Here is a 22823-nt window from a genome sequence, read left to right on the forward strand (position 1 = left end):
CAGGAACATGCTCAGTTGCACCTTTATAACACCCTTGCTCGGCCAATCCTTTACTGTGGATGTGAGGCGTGACCTAAAGAACTTGAGACATTTCAAGAATAATTGCACGAGAAGTGACGTTCGTGTACTAGGGCTTATTTTGATTAAGGCCAGGGCAGTTTCCTTCCCACTCCTAGCTTTTTCCTGACCCATCGTCGCCATAAGACCTATCTGTGTCGGTACAACTTAAAGCAAATTTTAAAGAAATGATGATGAATAGTTGTGCAGGGTAGACCAAGTGAGACCATAAACTGAATGAAGAAATCCCTGTATTTTGTTAACAATTTTGCTGGTCTCCAAATGATCCATGTACACTGACTGACAGAGCAAATGCAACACCAAGAAGGAGTAGTTCGAAAGAGATGAAAGTTGGGGAAAAAACAGAGACGGCACGGACGAATAATTGATGTTTATTTCAAACCGATATGCAGGTTACACAATGCGCACGGCATCGACTCAGTAGGATGTAGGACCACCGCGAGCGGCGATGCACGCAGAAACACGTCGAGGTACAGAGTCAATAAGAGTGCGGATGGTGTCCTGAGGGATGGTTCTCCATTCTCTGTCAACCATTTGCCACAGTTGGTCGTCCGTACGAGGCTGGGGCAGAGTTTGCAAACGGCGTCCAATGAGATCCCACACGTGTTCGATTGGTGAGAGATCCGGAGAGTACGCTGGCCACGGAAGCATCTGTACACCTCGTAGAGCCTGTTGGGAGATGCGAGCAGTGTGTGGGCGGGCATTATCCTGCTGAAACAGAGCATTGGGCAGCCCGTGAAGGTACGGGAGTGCCACCGGCCGCAGCACATGCTGCACATAGCGGTGGGCATTTAACGTGCCTTGAATACGCACTAGAGGTGACGTGGAATCATACGCAATAGCGCCCCAAACCATGATGCCGCGTTGTCTAGCGGTAGGGCGCTCCACAGTTACGGCCGGATTTGACCTTTCTCCACGCCGACGCCACACGCGTCTGCGGTGACTATCACTGACAGAACAGAAGCGTGACTCATCGGAGAATACGACGTTCCGCCATTCCCTCATCCAAGTCGCTCTAGCCCGGCACCATGCCAGGCGTGCATGTCTATGCTGTGGAGTCAATGGTAGTCTTCTGAGCGTACACCAGGAGTGCAGGCCTCCTTCAACCAATCGACGGGAAATTGTTCTGGTCGATATTGGAACAGCCAGGGTGTCTTGCACATGCTGAAGAATGGTGGTTGACGTGGCGTGCGGGGCTGCCACCGCTTGGCGGCGGATGCGCCGATCCTCGCGTGCTGACGTCACTCGGGCTGCGCCTGGACCCCTCGCACATTCCACATGTCCCTGCGCCAACCATCTTCGCCACAGGCGCTGCACCGTGGACACATCCCTATGGGTATCGGCTGTGATTTGACGAAGCGACCAACCTGCCCTTCTCAGCCCGATCACCATACCCCTCGTAAAGTCGTCTGTCTGCTGGAAATGCCTCCGTTGACGGCGGCCTGGCATTCTTAGCTATACACTTGTCCTGTGGCACACGACAACACGTTCTACAATGACTGTCGGCTGAGAAATCATGGTACGAATTGGGCCATTCGCCAACGCCGTGTCCCATTTATCATTCGCTACGTGCGCCGCACAGCAGCGCATTTCACACTATGAGCATACCTCAGTGACGTCAGTCTACCCTGCAATTGGCATAAAGTTCTGACCACTCCTTTTTGGTGTTGCATTTGCTCTGTCAGTCAGTGTAAATGTTAGCCAGGATTCTCGAGGCTGGTGAACCCGTGGCTAATCCTTTCTCTTGCTTATAAATGTTCTTGTTAAATATGAAGAAATTGTCTAGTGTGAATGTTAGAATTGCTAGAAACCATTATCTAATGTTAATTTTTTTTTAATAATGCAAATAGTCTCTGAGACTGGTATTTTTGTGTACATGTCCTTAATATCAAAACTCTGAATAGTGTTTCCTACAGATAATTTAATATGTTGTATTTTGTTTGCCGAAATCCGTAGTGTTAAGCATGCTATTTTCATTACGGAACCTAAAATTCTTCTTTAATTTTTTTTTTGTATAAACTGTGCTGATTTATAATGGGACTATTTCTTTAATTTACTACGGGACTGATCGGTGTGTTTTGCTTATGGATTTTAGGCAGAGCTTTCAATTTGAGTGTTTGTTGGTAAGTATTGTCAGCGCGGACCAGTACAAAAGAATATATTTGTAGCAGTCAATATAGACCAGTGAGACCAAATATGGTCAAAATCATAGGTTCTGAGCATGCCAGCCTGCCAAGAAAGTTAATCAACAGGTTTAAAAACACAGATTAACCTTCAATTGGTTGCGTGTAAAAAAAAAAAATAATAATTAGTCGCGCATGGAATAATCTTCCAGTTTTGAGAAATGGATAGAAATTTTGTTTAAAACAAATTTTATTGCTACAACTGACTATTTTAAGCATGTTAAAATTCTATAATTATTATTTCTAAGTAAAAATGTTTTATTTGTTCCACTTATACCTTATATCTGTTTTGGCAAACTAAAATTTTAAAAAATTACGTAAGTAAAAAACAAAGTATGAAAAGTTTTTAACTACAAAACTTAAAATATTTAAAATCTAGTGTTCTATGATAAACCTACCGATGTTTACAAAAAATAAACCATGAAGTAAGAAGAACAAGGCAACCTGAAATCAATCTCTGCACTTAATCATCGCTGCTGTCTTGCTTGCCATTCTAACATTCACACTAGACAACAATTTTTTCACGTTTGACAAGAACATTTATAAGCAAGAGAAAGGATTAACCATGGGTTCACCAGCCTCGAGAATCCTGGCTCTTAACATTTACATGGATCATTTGAAGACCAGCGAAATTGTTAATAAAATACAGGGATTGGAGTTATGGCTAAGATTTGTTGACAATGTATTTGTAGTAATTAATGAGCAGGAACTTAAATCAGGCAAACTATTAGAACATTTAAACAGTGTAGATAAACAAGAAGACTAGGGGGAGAGCTGTTGGGTCAGCTACCCCGCCTCCACTTCAAACCGGTATAGTCCGTGCAAAACAAATAGAACCCGGGAGAAAATCCTGTGATGCAACATTTTATTTAAGACAATAAAACTCTAAATTACCTCGCCTTCATGATAACCGAAGTGAACAAACACTTTAAATAAGTTATCAAATCTACAGGAAACCCATTCATATGGATGTCATTATAAAAATAAAAATAAACTCAAACCACCTAGGGAAGCACAAAAAAGCCACCTTTTATAACATAATCAAGAGGGCAATCAATACACCAGTAACTAAAAAGAAGTTTAATGAGGAAATTGGTCATCCATGAAAATGCCAACAATAATGGATACTTGAAGTTATGTTAAGAAAATTGAAAAACAGGATCATTAATAGGCCCAAGACCCTCCTTGACAATAAAAAAGAAATGAAGATGTATGCCACTTTTACGTACTTAAACAGTCAGTCATATGGTCTAGCTAAGATTTTCAACAAACATAACATCAGTGTCATTCCGAACTACTAATAGTAATAACAACCACAACTACTATATTACAACAACAAAAACAACAACAAAGAAATTGCGGAAGACTAGGTGAGAGCTGTTGGGTCAGCCACCCTGCCTCCACTTCAAACCGGTACAGTCCGTGCAAAACAAATAGAACCCGGGAGAAAATCCTGTGATGCAACATTTTATTTAACTCGCATAGTGTGAATGACACTAGTCTGTATAATAAAACGGGGGTATATGTATTGACATGGCAGGAATATGGGAAACAATACATGAGGCAATATGGGAGAAACATTTGAGTAAGGTACAAGAAGCATGTCAATGCAAAGAAATACGCCAGATACTCAGCTATGTGCGAGCACAAGCACAACAGTAATCATCAGTCCACTAATATAGAACAAGATTTAAAATTATTACACCGAGCTTGATAGCTGCATTCGCTTAAGTGCATCCAGTATTCGGAAGATAGTGGGTTCGAACCCCACTCTTGGCAACCTTGAAGATGGTTTTCCGTGGTTTCCCATTTTCACACCAGGCAAATGCCGAGGCTGTACCTTAATTAAGGCCATGGCCACTTACTTCCCACTCTTAGCCATTTCCTGTCTCATCGTCACCATAAGACGTATCTGTGTCGGTGTGATGTAAAGTCTTTTAAAAGGAAAAAAAAATACATCTGGTGAATAATGGCCACACACGAATATATTGGAAAAGTTGGAAATGTACAGGTCACAAGAACAAAATAGGGATGAATGAATATGCTGCAGAAGAAAACCCGCTGTTTAAACTAGCAGTCCATACATGAACAAAAGAGAAAAGAAGAAATGAAGGAGGATATAGCACACACATTCCTCTTCTACACAGCGTAGGCTTCACCTTATTACTCCCTGCCTTCTGGTTGAACACGATCCCGCTTATCACTCTGTTGCCTTCGGCGGACGCAGCAGGTTCACCTCATGATGTATAACAGCTGCCTCACATGAATGTAAGATTTTGCTCACTATATGCCTGTGTTTTATCACGTAAAGTTTCAGTAGGGTTATTACCATTTTATTTTAATTACTCCTTTCTGTAGATATTGAAGAAACACGCACAACCTAGCAGACAAATATTTGGCAGTTATAACTTTAAAGGATTATGCCTTGTAACTACAGACATACACACATTAGACGATTTATCATTGGAATGCTACATTCAACAAGCAATGATGCACTAAAGAGGCAATGTAAAGACATATGGATCTTCAGTTTTAAAAAATTATGTTGTGCACAAACGTACTTACTTGAAATATTGTTGTAGAGTATTAAAATTATGACAACTGTTTAAGGACAAACAAGAATGTAAGGCTTAAGAACTCCAACCTTTGTTTTTAGTTTAAGTAGAAATAATTTTATAGTGAAGGGTTTTAAACATGCTAAGTGAATTTTATATTTGTGGCTTATGGAGGGAATGGCAGAATTCCCATAACATACAGCGCATATAATTTTGTAAATAATAAATGAGTTTATACTAATTTGTATTGATAAGGCGGACCAGTACAAAAGAATATATTTGAGTATATGAACAATGCGCGCAGTAAAATAAGAGGGGGCCAATGACCTTCGATATTAGGCCCCTTTAAACAAGCATCATCATCAGTAAAATAAGAGGGGTCCGAGAAGCAAGGCCGTGGATAGGGGAGGAATAATAGTACAAGAGGCATAAAAGGAGATGTGTACACACATTTATATTCGTCGTCATCAGAATAGTTTCTCATGAAAAGGAAGGGATCATCTGAGTAAGAACCTTCTAATAAATCTTATGCAAAATGCTATATGTATATTTTTTTAAAGTTTTAGAATTGCCATTGTAACATAGAAGTATTGTGAACAATCTTAAGTACAGGTCTGCCCAATATTATTAATGGCAGTAATAAATGAGAAAAGCTGAATCAGTGGGCTGATTTCCAAGATATTCAAAAGTCCAGAAAGAAAAGGGACTTTTCAAAGAAAATCTTCTTAACTAGAATCTCCAAACAGATTTCACGACCAACCACAAAGAGACAATAAATTTTCACTATACAGTAGAACCTCGATTATACGTTCCCGGAAACTACATTTGCCTGTATTATTCATTCAAATTACGTGGTCCTGTCAGTATCCTAATTAAATCACGTTGTAAAAATCCCGCATTATCTGTTCCTCGAAGAAACTATTTTCCGGATCAACCGTCTAGAATTTTCAGTTCCATCAACGCTAAATCCTTGATCACGCGTTTTTCAAGGAACTGTATCTCACAAAAGGACGGCCACGGCATACTTGCGGATCTTGGTGTTAATGTCCCGTCATTGCGATAATTTGAGGAAGTACTGTACCGTACTGGAAAAGCGATCGGCGGTGAATTTGTATAAGGGACCATCTTAGCATCGCATTCAGGTGGTATTGTTTAGAGAATCCTCGAAAATCATTGAGCAGTGTGTGTCAACAATTGAAAGGAGACAGAGCGCGTTTCGACAGCTCTACTTGAAGACGGAACGAGTTTCGTCAAACGTTCGTACTTGCAAAACGTCTACATTATATCCAGGGTTACATGTTTATTTCTTTAGTTTTTTTAGTGCATCACTGAACAGGTTTTAGGCACTTCCCTCGGGGCACTGTATAGTCACTGGGCTTTCAGGCAGGAATCGAAACGGCTCATTGTAAAGTAACACAAATTTAGTATTTTAACCCTTAGCTCTCCTTTTTTTCTGAACACTTCTGCCTCTGCAGCTCCACTTAAGAATCTACTTGCAGATGGATAAGAGACAGCACAAAGATATCGACAGCATATTTATAAAAATCAACTAAAGAAAACACAAAATAAATATAGTACAAGTACAATACAGTATTCAGGTGCAATGTTCAGCATTTTCAAACCTGAAATTATCTAAGACAGTTACCTTTTGTCTGTAATAGTGCATTGTGTGGAACTTCCCAAAACACTTGCTGGGATGTAATCCAGCCTTTTTTCTACAAGTATTGCTGAAAAACACAGTCTCACGTCATAATTCAGGCTTGCTGTTCATTGCCATATTTAGAAATATGCCTAAAAATGCTTTGAATTCAGGAAGAGTAACATCTATCCACGACCTCCTAATAGGCTCACGTGTGAGGGACGTAACCTTTTGCATGTTTAGATTAGCATACTGGTTAGTCTCGCGCACAATTTCCGACAATAACTTGTCAGTCATGAATAATGGGAAAAAGTCAAGTTCACTCAACCTTGCGGTGGTGTATAAATCTACGTACCTGTGAATGAGCTTTTGAAGTCCAAGTCAGTGTCATGGTATTTCCTACAGCCATCAGTAGAGGTACCAGCACTGTCATTTAGCGTAATTTTCTCATTATCGAGATTTTCATCACAACTCACCAACACAATCTCGTTCCGAAATATCTTCCTCACCACTTAATTGTAAATCACTCTCACTGTTGCTGAAATCAACGTCACTTTCACCTAAAAGTCTGAGTATTTCTTTCTCGTGCTGCTTGAACGACGCCATGTTGCTAAGCAACCTTTGATTACAAACTCACATGGTCTTGAAAGAATGTGCACAAAGCCTGATTTCAAAGAGTTTATAGCTGTATATGGTTTCATATTGTCGTCGAAGGATGGCAGTAGCTTACTGTACTTGTAATTCATGCATGCGTGACCTGACAAAGGAGTTATATAGGGAAGAAGATCATGTCTGGTAATATGCCCGACATAGGAGCTATGCGCGATATTCTCGTTGTCGGGCATGGCCCGCCGTGTAAGTGCTAGGGGTTCATATTATCGGATACAGTTATGTTCTTGAGACCAGAACAGATGTTGCACCTTACATACATAAAGCCATGGGAGGTTTTGGGATTGCCTATTACTGTTTTGGTCCTAATATAGGACTGGAAATTTCACTTTTTTGTGTTAAAATGTTATAATAACTGCAGTCTTTTTATGTGCGCACATTACATTTAAAAACTTTGTATCAATTCGCACTCGTACCAACTTGTACAGCAAGCACGCTTTCCAGCTGAGCTCAAGATCGTGAATAACCTTAATTTCGGAAGTGTTAATGATATTTTTTCTCTTTGCAATTTGATTGTGATTAGTGACGAGCAGAATTGAATATAATGGATTCGAGAACTTTAGGATCGATACTTACGTTCAAAATCATATTCTTGAGTTCAACAAACCTTTAAAAGTCGATGTAGGCTTAATTTACGCAGTACCAGATTTCCATAAACTGACTACGAACAGTATACCGGTGACCAAATTACAATGGAAGATTAAAAAAAGAGATTTCGCCATCATGTTGGGCGCTTTTGTATCTAATGTGTTTTATTAGATTAGAGAATTAAAAACTACTTGTGGTCAATTGTTGTTTGGCTTGGCGTTACGGCATACCTGCCAACTCTTCTGATTTACCCGGAAACTTTCCGTTTTTTAACTCTTCTTCCGATTTTCCGATTTATTTTTCCTTCCTATTTTTGACCAATATAACCTTCATTACTGCCAATAATTTTTACCCTAGGATAAATTCTTATATGCTCGTGTAATTTACGAAACCTTATTTTCAAGCGTATTTATTTGATGCTTTATTTCGCAAGTGTTTCGTCCTTCGCCTTCATGTATCACGTTTCCCGCTCACCACAGCAGCGTGTGCGCTTTATACAGCTGGGGATTCGGGACGGCAATCGTCCTGCAAGCAAGAGAGACTAGTGCGCACTAGCCATTCAGTTAATCAGGATGAAAAAATAAGTCCCTTATTGTGTTGTTTGCACGTTGTTGACATCGTTTCTGTTTGTAGTTTCGTCGGAGTTGTAGGCCACGTGTTTTTTCTTGCGCTTCTTTGCTTTCTCTCCCCCCCCCCCCCTCGCTCTCTCTCTCTCCCTAAATCGTATGTTAATAATGTATGGGACATACTGAATTGTTTTGTATGTGGTAGTTTCGCGTATAAGTGCATAATTTTAATGAGTTGAATATTTTTAAGTGGGTTGTGTCGGTGCCAGTTTCTGGTATTTTCTGTTCTCGTTATGGCCAAAAAACATACCATAACAAACGTTATATCCAAGTGTTCAGAGACATCTATAAATTTCTGTTCATTTTACCGTCTGATGTAGGAAACGACCAAATTTTCTCGCATAATTAGCGCCCTTGCATAATTTACGCATCCCAATATTTTTGGGTCCATAGTGGAGAAAAAGAAATGTTCACGTATTTGACGCACCCACACATCCATCACGGTGCTCCGTAAGTAAAGATGTCAACTACTCAAGTAGCAGCCTTCCTATTGCAAAAGCGGGCATTCCAAATACAGGGAAATGTGCTGTTATTAGCCGGCAGGAAATCCCACTGCACTAGTTCAGTGAGAGGAACAGCCCAGCAGTGACTAGTGATGCTCTGATACAACCATATTTCACATTCTGTGATCTCAAAATTGTTAGTCCACAGTATTAAAGTTTTTTAAAGAATTTGGCGTATGGCTTTTAGTGCTGGGAGTGTCCGAGAACATGTTTGGTTTGCCAGAGGCAAGTCTTTTGATTTGACACCCGTAGGTGACCTGCGCGTCATGATGAGGATGAAATTGTGTTGAAGACGACACACACGCAGCCCCCGTGTCAGCGAAATTGGCCAATTAAGGTTAAAATTCCCGACCCTGCTGGGAATCAAACCTGGGACCCCTGTGACCTAAGGCCAGCACGCTAACGATTTAGCTATGGAGCCGGACAGTATTCAAGTAATACTGCATCGTGCAAACTTGCGGTGATCAGTTATGCCAAAACATACGCAATTAGGGCAGCGGGCAGCAAGTATTCAGTGTGCAAATGCAATGTGCGCTACTGCGGTAACAGAGAAGTGCACTTCAAGCAACTAACAAATCTCGCAAAGCACTTCGTGGACCAAAAAGCGGCAAGTAGAGGAGGATCTGCTTAAATATATGATTTTGTTATTCAACGTTGGATAAGCCATTTCTCACGAAATGCTGTATTTTAAAGAATGAGAAATAGTCGCTGCACATAGAATCAGTGTCTCGGATTTGAAGGTTAGCTGAGGCTTTATTAATAGAAGAGAAATGGACTTTCTCTTTAACAAAGAACAACATTATGCCAAAAAAAATTACGGATTATTTCCACCATTTTCATCGCATTGTGATAGAGAAGTGTAAAGTGAAGGAATATTTGATCTCCCAAATAGGAACCGCAGGTCAGACGCCAATCACTTTCCATATGCCACAATCTATAAGAAAGGTGCCCATCGAATGTTATTGTACGCGCTACCAGAAGGGAAAAACAACGATGTACTGCAGTGCTTGCTGTAACAGCTAATGGCAGAAACCTAGCTCCTCATATTGATCTAAAACGAAAAACAATGTCTAAAGCAGAATTTCCACGAGTGATCCACGTTCTCATTCAAGAGAGAGGGTGGATGGACACGTCACTCGTACAAAATTGGATACGAACTGTTTGCGGTAATCTAGCAGGGTCCCTCCTTCGATGCCTGGCCTTCTCTTGTTGGACAGTTTTCTTTTTTTGCCGGTATGTCGTTATGACATTACATGAATTATACTTTTATTAGTTCATGTTTATTTCACTTCAGGTCGTATTGTCAGCCCGTAACAGGAAGAATATTTTCCAGTGTCGGTACTTCAAACCCATATGTGTAACTTATCTGATGCGCCCTTATTTGACTTTTCAGAAAAAAATCTTACGCCAAATGATGATAATTGCAAATAAGTTGAACCAGTTGTGTTTATATTATATTTGATGTATCTTTTAAATGTAAATGAATTGTAAATAATTTTTAAATATCTGAATTCCTTGAATAATTTACTCATCCAAAGTTTTCGCCTATGTTTTTCGTCAAAGAGGTGCATTAATTACGCTAGAAAATATGGTATTATGCATTTTATTGCTCGTTTTGGTGTGACATAAATATTATTATTCGTATGTGTCATACATGAGAATGATTAGGTACATTTTCTTGTAAACATTTTTTTGTTTTCTTAGTTAAAGATTTTAAATTTAATGGTCAATTTGCATTGTAACTGTAGATATATATGCCTTTTATCCTGACCTATTTTCACGTAGACCGTGGTGGAATATATGCGATGAATACCAAGAATTTAACAAAACCTTCCTATTTTTGGTTTCTAAAAGTTGGCAGGTATGGCATTATGGGTATTGGATTTTTCGAAGAGTTTGGCTGATCAAAGTTGCTGAACTGAAAAGAGTTTTCAGAGGAAATTAACGAAACTGACTAACTTGCCTGCCTCTCACCCGGAAAGCCCGGGTTCGATTCCCGGCCGGGTTAGGCATTTTTACCTGGATATGAAAACTGGTTCCAGGTTCACTCATTCTACGATTACCTGGTAGGCTGAAGGCCCATTGGGGTTGTAGTTTGGTTTGGTTTAGGGGTGTTTGTAAGATTATAAGTATACATATTTCTTTTTTTTTAGCCAAATTGTTGATGGTTCGTTCGTTCCCAAATTTTCCGTTTTACCATGTGGTGCGCTTTTTTTTTTTTTTTTTTTCCCTTTGTCCCTCCAAAAACAGAGAATCGAGGTTCCACTGTATACATCAAATTGATTTCCTACTCTCATTAAAAATGAGGAAGAATTCCTAACGGACCTAATAAGCTAAGTTCGAGTGAAATCGTAATTCTATATATTCATCTTTTTAAGGAATACCAATTAGATTGATGTTATTATCTTTATTAAATATTGGAAGTAGTTTCAACCGTATTATATAGGGTCATCTTCAGACATAATCAAAATATGGAAAAAATAACATGTAGATACAATCACCGGTGAAATATTACAGTGTGTCTTGAACTTGTTGACATAACAAGTTTAGAAACATATTTTGAGTTTTAATAAAGTTGATGTTTTACTTATGCATCTAGAATTAAATGCGGTTACTTGACTTCATTGGAAACTAGAGTCTTAATATAATACAGTAGAACCTAAATAATTCGAAATTGGTAAATTCATAATTCCATCTAATTCGAAGAAGCTCTCATTCCCGGAAACATTAGGTATGGTTTTGCATATTGTTTAAATTGTTTAATTCAAAATATGGATAAAATATTGGGTAAAAGGAAATTGGAACCAAAGAAGCCTTGGATGACTCAAGAAATTTTAGATCTTATTGAACAGAGGAACAAAATGAGAAGCAGGTATTTTGAACAATATAGAGTATTAAAAAATTTAACAACAGACAAGTGTCGCTTAGCAAAAGACAGCTGGATGAATGAAATTGGCGAGGACATTGAAAAACATTTAAAATGCAGGGTAATCTGATTGAGTTTAATGTGGCTCTACACTTATTAAAGGATAAAAAAGCGTAGCTGTTGATAACATTTCAGCAGAGCTCCTGAAGAACTGTGTAGACTTCATGAAAGAGAGATTGTTTGATATCATTACAAACTGCTATGAAGAAGGAATCTCGTAATAATGCTCTATTTAAATTGTGTGAAACTTCGTGGGGTGCTTCAGCGGATACATTACGACGTACTGCACTTGACCTCGTGTATTCTGCAGCTGAATACTGCTGTTCAGTATGGCTTAACAGTTGCCACGTGAAGAATGTCAATGTACCACTTAACACCACCATGCGTATCATCTCTGGTACTCTGAAGCCTACTGCAACACACTGGCTGCCAGTCCTGTCCCACATTGCTCCACCAAGCCTGCGACGTTCAAGATCCCTTGTTCATGAATATGATAAGATCATGTCCAATTCAACTCTACCCATCCACAGGGATGTTGCGGATCTCTGGAGACAAAGGCTGAAATCCCGTAAGCCACCAATGAAAACAGCTAAAAATCTAATGGATGCTGGTTTCAATTTAAAAGAGGAATGGAAAGAGCAATGGTTTCGTACACCTCCAGAGTGGCCAAGCCTCTTTAATCCAAACCACGCCCCAACTGGTTTCAGTTTGCCAAGAACAACGTGGTCATCACTAAACAGGTTTCGCACTAATTGTGGAAGATCTGCATTCTCCCTTCACCAGTGGGATTTCAGGGACTCTCCAGAGTGTGATTGTGGTGCATTGGTCCAGACCATGCATCACATAATGGACGAATGCCTTCTGCATGCTTATGGTGGAGACCGGAAAGACTTTGCTGATGTTTCAGTGTCCCTAGTGCAGTGGATAAATAATTTAGATATTCATGTGTAATTGTTCTCTACTTAGTACCATGTATTCTTTGCAGGTTTTTCTTTTGTGTAATATTGTATGTACTTGTCCATTATATAAATTACATACGCTTAATAATAATAATAATAATAATAATAATAATAATAATAATAATAATAATAGTACCGGGAGGTACACCTCTACGCCGCGCTTTCAAAATGAGCGCCTAAAAGAACTCCTCTATCTACCAAAGGTGAAACCAATAATTCAACAAGTTAGAACTTTACTCTGAAGATATCACAACTAAAATTTGATATAATTTTGTTATTGTGAAGTTTCCTGTACTGTGTGAATTTCTACTTGTTTTGTTTACCATTCATCAAGAAGTTTAGACTTTCTTCAACAGATGTCACTGCTAAAACTATGATCATGCACCCTGGTGCGAAGTGAAAGAACTTTTGATTTAAGGAAGTTTTGTATTCATAAGGTTTTTTTTACTAAATGATGATCAATTATTTTTGGGTTGGCAATATTGATCTTTCCTTTCCCCCAGTTTTGAATCTAGCCAATCCGAAATTTCTGTAATTAATTTTCAACCTATCACTGCCTTCTTCTTCGATTTTGTGTGTAACTTTTAAATCCACCAATAAATTGAGAGGGTGTGACTGGTTTATTCGTGAAAGGTCTCGAACTTTCCACGAGGGTTTATAAACTGCGGATTTTCACGTCTCTTGGTCAATAGATCGTCGTCTAACCTAGTGTGTGTGTCAAACAGGAGGCGGGAGGCGCCTCTTTCATCAGGCAGCAGTACACCAACAAGGTAATGGCCACTTAACATCTTTATTTCTTGCTAGCTCTGCAGTTTAAACCGAGTGAGAGGTCCGAAACTTTAACCCTTTCCACTCGAATTATTTGTACGTCCTGATTTCTCCCAACTCGCATTTATTTCTGTCAGCATTCTTCATATTTTAAAACCTGGTGTTAAGTACTGGTTGTAACAATATATACAGGAGGAAACTACAAAATTATTGAATTATGGTATTTACATGACACAATATCATGTTTTTTCACTTTCTTAACGGTATGTCTTGAGTGTGTGGAAGCGTTCAAAGCAAATGCTTGGATGGAGCCCTGCTTGCTTATCCAACCAGTCTGCATTAAAATAATCCTGCATTTCTGCCTTACTCTTCATCCCCATGTTGATAATTGTACCAATAAATGCCTTCAGCTCTTCTAATGTCACAGCTTTCCAAGAAAACCATATAGATCTCTTCTGAAGTGGAGTATTTTGTTGTAATTTCATTTCAGCAAATTTGTTTGTCTCGTGGACAATAGAGGTTATCAAATGATAAGTAAAAAATAGCTACCAGTACTCTAGTTCTATTTTAAGTCTATTGCCACAATTTATGAATACACTGACTAATATATAAGGAAATTTGGGTAATTCTGCATCACCCGTTCTCCGCAATCTCCAAGGTATGTTTGAAGTCGGCACTGTATGACTGGGACCGGGACGAGTCAAAATACTATCGCTTCCTCCATGATTTCTTGCGACGCTGTTATCAATATCGTCATTTGAATCACTAATAGATATATCACTTTCATCGCCAGATTCAAAATTTTTATCACTCTCATGGTCACTATAAAAAAAATCAGCTGAAATAGACGCAAGAATCTCAGCTTCAGTCAGACTGCGCGCCGGCATGTTGCTTCACACGACTGCTTTCCATTGTCGAGGAAACGGAGCAATTTTCGACACACGAGCTATAACACTGAGTGACGGCTGTCGACCTCAGGTCGACACACGAGTGGGAAGGGTTAACTATGTAACCTACTTCTGAAAATGTAACTTCTGCTGGCTTATGTAATAACTTCATAAAATCTTTAACTGTAAATCGGGGATAGAGAGTGATGTACCCTCTCGAGCTCCCCTTCATATTGGTTTGAGGTGACTACGTTTTGTAATTGGTTTTCTTCCTTTCCGTAATGTCTTAATTTATTCTTCTACAAGTCACCTCCATAGTTTAGGAGTTACCAATTTGTATCCAAACCTTGGGAGAGAAGGGAATTGATGAGGCTCTCTCCACTATCACTGACAACACCACTGAGCTAGCATCCGTAGTTAGTTTTTTTTAAGTAAGTGATTCATCTCCTAATCAACTTAAGAGTACAGGCTAGGTTGTACCGTTTTTACAATAGAGTAAGGGACCTATGGTCTCTTTAACTAAAAGAAGACCATGCCAAGGAGGCTAGTAACCTTGTTGAACACCTTTCTGAAATGTCAAATAAAGTTCTTCAATTGTTGACTGGGGCAGCTACTCCTAAAACCGACCAGGCCACAGTTGTGAACATCGTGAGTGAGGAAGATTCTTCCAAGGGTGTAGAAACTAGAAAATCTGTATCAACGCAACAAACTTCTGCCCCATGAACCTGATCATCATCCATCAATACCACCCTTCTTTTTAAATAATGCTGGGTCTGAGACTTCTCAACCGTCTAGGCCACTCCCTACTATGTCACGTGGGTTTAGTAGTTTGCCTCATCCTTTGGCTATGTTGCTTAGGGGAATTTCTGAGTTTTCCATTAATTCCACTAACGAGGTCATTTCATTTTTAAGGTTTATAGTTGAATTCCAAGATCACGCTCTAGTGTTTTCTCTCTCTCTCAAATACTTCAAATAATTTACCCTTACTCAGTCGGCATCCTCTCGGACAAAATAGTCAGAGCCATAGCTGAACAATTTTCTATAGAAGACTTCCACGCACATCTGCTGGCTAACTTCATTCCGGCTCGAGCAATGTTGTCATTAATTCAAAGGTACTATTACAGAGTACAGCGACTGGATGAAAATCTCGTCGACTTCATCCAGGACATTAAGTTCTACACTAGGGTATTTGCTCTTCATTTCCCAGAAGATCAAATTGTGCAGGCCATTGTGGAAGGCATTTCCCCACCCTACAGGTCATAATCTGTGTTTCGTGTTGCGTCCTCAAACTTTTGCTGAATTAGAGGCTATGGCGGTCTCAGCCGAAGGAGTTAAGTATGCCGACACCTTACGAGTCGCTAAGGAGCCCCCTCCGTCTTCGAGTAACTTTCGGCCCCCACATGGCCGAACTTTCACCACCCATAAATCCTATGCGTGCGGGTCTACGGAACATCTCCGTAACAAGTGCCCTGTAATAAAATCGAGTGGGACAAAGAATGGAGCAGGGTCATCCCAAGGCTGTTTTAAATGTGGCTCGTTTTCGTATATCGCCAAGAATTGCCCTAACGCCAAAAGCACCCTCTCCTGTTCAACTTCTGGTGCAACCTCCGCGAACTCGAATAATAGGAAATGGCTAGTGTCATCGGCTGAGTTGGCATGCTCATCTTTTCGAGGCTCAGCCCCTGTTAAACCCAGTGAAAGCTCAGGTAAGAATCAGGGCTCTTCTAATTTATCATTCGACGGTCTCAAAGAATGCCTCAGAATTGCGGCGGAGTCCACCGCACTTGTACCTTTTCTCAAGATTGAGTTGAATAGTGAACCCGTTGCCGCTCTATTAGACTCAGGGAGTGTTTGTTCCATTATTTCGGCGGACTGGTATTCTAAATTAAAGTCTGTTTGTAAATTTTCTGATTATTGTTCGTCTTCGGTTCAATGCGTTTTGGCCAATTCCTCTCCATTAGAAATTTTAGGTTTCCTATTTGCCAAAATTCGTATTTCTAAATTCACCTGGAAAGTTAAATTGTTTGTGGCTAAGAACTTGTCTTGCCCGGTAATATTGGGAGCGGTTTCATGTCTTCTACTCGTCTAGTGCTCGACATTCAGAGCAAGTCGTGCATTTTCAAATTTGCCAAATATTGTAAAATTCCCATGCTTAAGTGTAATTCTGCGTCATGTTCATCTGTTTCGCCTACCCAGAATGAGATGTTAGACCTTAGACATCTGAGGAGCAGGCTGATAGTATTCGTAAGTTGTGTCAGTTGTTTCCTGATGTCTTTTCTGATACTCTTGGTGTTACTGACCTTATTGAATACAAGATTGAGGTTACGGATTCGACCCCCGTTAGGTTTCCACCTTATAGGCTATCTCCTAAAATGAAGGCCCTCAAGGAGATCATCGATCAGATGTTAAAGGATGGTATTATTTGACATTCTAAGTGGGCGTATTCCTCGCCTATTTTCCTGGTTCCGAAACCCCAAGGTGGCTTCAGGCCTGTGATTGACTATAGGGCTTTAAATCGGAAGGTGGTGTTACAATCTGTGCCTCTTCCTGACCTACACTCTTGTTTTTCATGGTTTCGGAAAGCTAAGTTCTTCACCATCTTAGACCTTAATCGGGCATACAATCAGATCCCTCTAGCCGAAGAATCAAAACATCTCACAGCTTTTGCCACGGATTGGAACTTCTATGAGTACAACCGTGTGCCTTTCGTTCTCCCCACGGGGGGCAGCTGTGGTAACGAGACTGCTAGATAGGGTCTTCTCTGACATCAAATTTGAATACTTGTACCATTATCTCGATGTCGTATTTTCGGAGACCTTTGAAGAACATCTTGATCATCTAAAAGAGGTCCTTAATTGCCTGCGTAAGGCAGGGTTAACTGTGAAGTTATCTAAGATAGCTTTGGTAAACCTTCCAGGTCATTTTTAGGGCATATTGTGTTGCCCGATGGGGTTTCTATTGATCATTCTCTTAGGACCTCCTTAGGACATCAAAGGCATTACCAGGTTCATCGGCATGGTGAATTTCTTTAGGAAATTTATTCCCAACTTCGCTAACAGAGCGGCACCCTTGAACTTACTCCGTAGGAAAGGCGTCAAATTTGAGTGGGGGCCGTCTCAACAAACCGCTTTTGAAGACCTGAAATTAGCTCTTTGAACGCCCCCGTCCTTGCTATGCCTGATTTCTCGAAGAAATTCATCGTTCAAATCGACGCCTCGTCGTCAGCGGTGGCTGCTGTGCTTCTTCAAGAAACTGAACTCGGAAGGCGACCCATCACCTACGCATCTAGGACGCTATCAGCTCAAGAAGCCAAGTATTCCATCTATGAACTTGAGGATTTAGCAGTTTTATTTGCATTAGAGAAGTTCCGACTCTATCTGGAACACGTCAAGTTTGACCTGGAAACAGATAACCAAGCCTTAAGTTGGATCTTGGCTAGGCTGCGTCGTACTGGTCGTATAGCCCGATGGGCCATCAGGATTTCTGCCTTCCAATTTGACGTTAGGCAAATAAGAGGATCTGAAAATGTTGTGGCGGATGAACTAAGCCGCATGTTTGCTAATGATGTAGAGACCTCTGAACTGGAAGATAGTTCTTCTCGTCCCGCGCCCATACCTCCTGGTGTAAATGCCAATGCTTACTGATGCCCCCATGTTGTTTAGGGATATTGAAAAATATCAACGTGAAGATCCTGTGCTGGCCCCTGTTATGGAAACCCTTTCTTCTGGGAAACGTGTCGTCCCTTATGTGTTGAGGAACGGGGTTTTATGTTGCCCGTCAAGGCATGATCAAAAGATGAAAGTTATGGTTCCAGCTTTTCTTGTACCTATGATCTTCAAGTACTACCATGAGACCCCATTAGGGGGGCATTTAGGCATCTTCAAAACTCGAGAAAAGATCCGAGAGATGTTTATTTGGAAAGGTATGGACGGTGAAATTCGTGAATTAGTAAAAGCTTGTAAATCTTGTTGGCTTAGTAAGCCCACCTTGTCCACTATGCTAGGTCTATTATCTTCTCACCAAGCGTTGCACCCCATGGAACGCCTCTATATCTACTACGTAGGACCCTTCCCCCAATCAAAGGGGAATGCCAACAAATTCATTCTAGTGTGTGTAAATGGTTTCACAAGATTTTCCTGGTTATTTCCGACTAAGCTGGCAACCGCTCAGTCCACTATTGCTTGTTTAAATACCATCTTTGCTTCTTTTGGTCCATGTCAATACATAATGCTAAGGCATTTTCATCCAACCTCTTCCGTAAATTCTGTTTTGACCTGTCTATATCATGCGTAACTACATCGGCGTATTATCCTCAATCTTCTCTTGCTGAGCGGGTCAACCGTATTCTTAGATCAGCACTTATTGCATTTCATCATGAAGATCATTCCAGGTGGGATATGTCCCTGCATTGGTTGGCCTTTGCTTTGAATTCAGCAGTTCATGAGTCCCATAAGTTCACTCCAGGCTTCTTTGATGTTTAAATTTGTGCCTAACACGCCGCTCTCTAACCTTTGGTCACTTAATGATATTCTACCAGTGACAATAGATCCCGATAATATTAGAGATCTCTGGAAGAAGGTTAAGGCCAATCTTAAAAAGGTTAGGGAAAGATATGATCGTGGACGGAGGCCCACCAATTCAAAAGTAGGAGATCAAGTCATGGTTAGGAATTTTGTTCCAGCGGGCAAGCTTGCCCCCAGATTTCATGGGCCATGCATCATATTGTATTTCCTGACTCCTGTTACATTATTAGTGAGCAATGCAGCCACGGAGAGGATATTTAGAGTTTACCTATCCCAGGTGAAACCTGTGTAATGTCCTTGTTACCTTAGTCTTCAATGTTTAGCAGCAGTTTGAAGGTTATATATTTTGGGAGGCCTTCTGCCCCAAATTATTGTATTTTGTTATCTATATGAACTGTATGTACGATCTTCCCCTCTGGTTTTCCTGCTGTCCATTCCTGAGTGGCCATTACAAAGCCCCCGTCTCCTGCATATCCACACCATTGGCATAAAAAGCCTTCCACGCTGCCCCGCCCTCGGCATCACTAATAAAGATCGTACCCACTAATCTCATGTCTACAACACCACCTTTCTGTCGCCGAGATCTTACTGTTTCAGTGCCCCCGCAGCCGTTCGCTGCCGTACTACCACTGAAGTGGGGTACTGGCCCACTCCACTCCCATGAAAAATCCTTGTGCACGGCGCGCCGGAGTCCATCTACCGACAAAGGCTTAAGTGCGGTGCTCCTACCGCCAACTCATCTGGGGACTGTATATATTCTTCTAATCTGCGGCGTCCATCAACACGACTACTCCTCTTATAGTAGCGGGAGAGGTGTATCTGAGGGTACTTGAGGGGTCCGGGCGACCTCAACTGGGCATCGGCAGCGGCGGCAGGACTTGCCGTAAAAAATATTCACATGTATTTTAGCTTCTATGACTACAAGGACACTCTAAAGCTGGAGTTTAACAAGTTTCTACCCATCAACCTAAAAACTTAGAAAATTTTCTTCAAAGTGAAATAATAATTTTTTCAAAATTCTCCTGTGTCACCCCTAGGAAGGACATTGGGGGTGGGGGGGGAGGTCTGTACCGGGAGGTACACCTCCATGCTGTGCGTTCAGAATGAGCGCCTAAAAGAACTCCTCTATCTACCGAAGGTGAAACCAATAATTCAACAAGTTAGAACTTTACTCTGAAGATATCACAACTAAAATTTGATATAATTTTGTTATTGTGAAGTTTCCTGTACTGTGTGAATTTCTACTTGTTTTGTTTACCATTCATCAAGAAGTTTAGACTTTCTTCAACAGATGTCACTGCTAAGAACTATGATCATGCACCCTGGTGCGAAGTGAAAGAACTTTTGATTTAAAGAAGTTTTGTATTAAGTTTTTTTTTTACTAAATGATGTTCATTTATTTTTGGGTTGGCAATATTGATCTTTTCTTTCTGCCAGTTTTGAATCTAGCCAATCCGAAATTTCTGTAATTAATTTTCAACCTATCACTGCCTTCTTCGATTTTGTGTGTAACTTTTAAATCCACCAATAAATTGAAAGGGTGTGACTGATTTATTCGTGAAAGGTATCGAACTTTCCCTGAGGGTTTATAAACTGCGGATTTTCACATCTCTTGGCCAATTGATCGTCATCTAACCTTGTGTGTGTGTGTGTGTGTGTGTGTGTGTGTGTGTGTGTGTGTGTGTGTGTGTCAAGCAGGAGGCGGGAGGCACCTCTCTCATCAGCATCAGGCAGCAGTACACCGACAAGGTAATGACCACTTAACATCTTTATTTCTTGCTAGCTGTGCAGTTTAACTCGAGGGAGAGGTCCGAAACTTTAACTATGTAACCTACTTCTGAAAATGTAACTTCTGCTGGCTTATGTAATAACTTCATAAAATCTTAAATTGGGGATAGAGAGTGATGTACCCTCTCCAGCTCCCCTTCATATTGGTTTGTGGTGACTATGTTTTGTAATTGGTTTTCTTCCTTTCCGTAATGTCTTAATTTATTCTTCTACGAGTCATCTCCACAGTTTGGGAATAGCCCCTGTTTAACTGGCCTAGTGCCCTTTAGGTTTTAAGTGCTCATATCCAGGAGTGCTAGCATTCGTCTCCTTTCATTTTGTGTTCGGGTCATTTATTTAACTGTTATTCCTTTTACACGAAGGCCCTGTAGGTTGGGTACGAGATACCCCTGTTTCAATTTGTAAGTTGGGCCATGGAAGGCCAAAAGATGTAAGATATTTCTTGGTGTTGGCTTGAGTAGGCTTGAAAACTGAGAGCTTGTTAGCTCTTTTTCAAGTAAGATTACTGTACGCCTCTTGGAGGCTAGATGTTGAATTTTGGGAGCAAGTGCTCCATGAATTTGGGGGATGTCTGCCCTTTGAACAAATTTGTGCTCGTTTGTAAATTTGGCCTGGGAGCTCAAAAATTGTAAAACTAGGGGCTTGAAGCCTAAGAGTGTTAACATTCTTAAATCTTGGATTTTTTTCCTTCTCTATTTTATACTTGAAATGGCATTGTTATCTCACTAAGTGAAAAGTTGTTAAGTTTGTTGTTGTTTTTCAAAAATATAACCTTCAGTTTCGGTTTTAAATTCTTTTCTCGACATTGTAGTTAGACCCGTTCACCCCGGCACCTTCTTTCACCTCTGCGTTCCACGGGTAACCCCGGAACAATAATAATAATAATAATAATAATAATAATAATAATAATAATAATAACCTGATTTCATAAAGAGCTGGACAATAACCCTCCCACAGAAAGGAAATACCAAGAACTGTTCAGATTACAGAACAATAGCCATTTTGTCCCATGCTTCTAAAATCCTACTGACAGTACCTAAAGGTTGAATCAGCAGGAAAATTGAACAGAATGTAGATGACGACCCGTATGGCTTCAGAGCAGGTAAGGGTACTAGAGAGGCAATTCTAACTCTGCGTCAAATCCTGGAAAGAAGACTGGAAGTTAACAGGAAAACTTATGTAACTTTTGTGGATTTAGAGAAAGCATTCGACAAGGTTGACTGGAAGTTATTATTTCAAACTCTGAGAACATTGGGTCTTGATTGGAAGGACAGATGTTTGCTTTTTAACCTGTATAGAGCCCAAAGCACAGAAATAAACATCAATGAAACGACAAGAGAAGCAAGAATAAGAAGAGGAGTGAGGCAAGGCTGTCCCTTATCACCTTATCTGTTTAATATCTTCATAGAATTTGCTATTAGAACAGTAAAAGGAAAAAACCAAAGGGATAAATTTTAATTGTAAACAAATTCATAGTATGCGCTTTGCAGATGATATTGCATTGATAGCTGATTCAGAGCACAAAATGACTAGGATGCTCAGTATACTAAACAGGACGTTAGAGAAGTTCAGGCTGAAAATAAACACAAAGAAAACTAAAATTATCGTCATTCTAAAGAAGACTGAATTGAAAACAATCATTAAATTAGGCTGTGAAAAAATAGATCAGGTTAAAGAATTTTGTTGTCTGGGTAGTATTATAACTAGAGCCCGGATTTCCATGCACTATCAAATCTCAAAATATGCATGCATTCATGCACTATCATATGGCAAAACATGCACAATAAACTGGAAAATATGCACTATCAAAATTCAGTTCCTTTTGAAACATGAACAAAAACTACCCTAATTTCTCCAAATTGTCTTGATTTAAGCTCATCCATTTATCATTCAGCACATACTTAACCACAGAAAATTATCTTTTTACGTCACGAGAAGTGATAGATGCATAATTCAATGAAGACATTTGCACAAAGTGAGGTCAAATTGTACGTCTTTTGCATGTTCACCACAATACGTCTTTTATAATCTTGACGAATTCAAAATCAGGATTTGAACGAATTAGTTTGTTCAACTTATCTCTATCTGTGGCAGCTGCTTCTCCATGCGATGATTGCAGACGATTGCTTGC

General features: G+C 40.1%; 1 protein-coding gene across 3 annotated transcripts in view; it reads left to right on the forward strand.

Moving 5' to 3' along the window:
• The window catches only part of LOC136857726 (arginine/serine-rich protein PNISR), a 248435-nt gene that overhangs the window by 66160 nt on the left and 159452 nt on the right, over positions 1-22823 (forward strand). The window lies entirely within an intron of this gene.

The sequence above is a fragment of the Anabrus simplex genome, chromosome 1 (assembly GCF_040414725.1).
Source record: "Anabrus simplex isolate iqAnaSimp1 chromosome 1, ASM4041472v1, whole genome shotgun sequence".
NCBI lineage: Eukaryota > Metazoa > Arthropoda > Insecta > Orthoptera > Tettigoniidae > Anabrus > Anabrus simplex.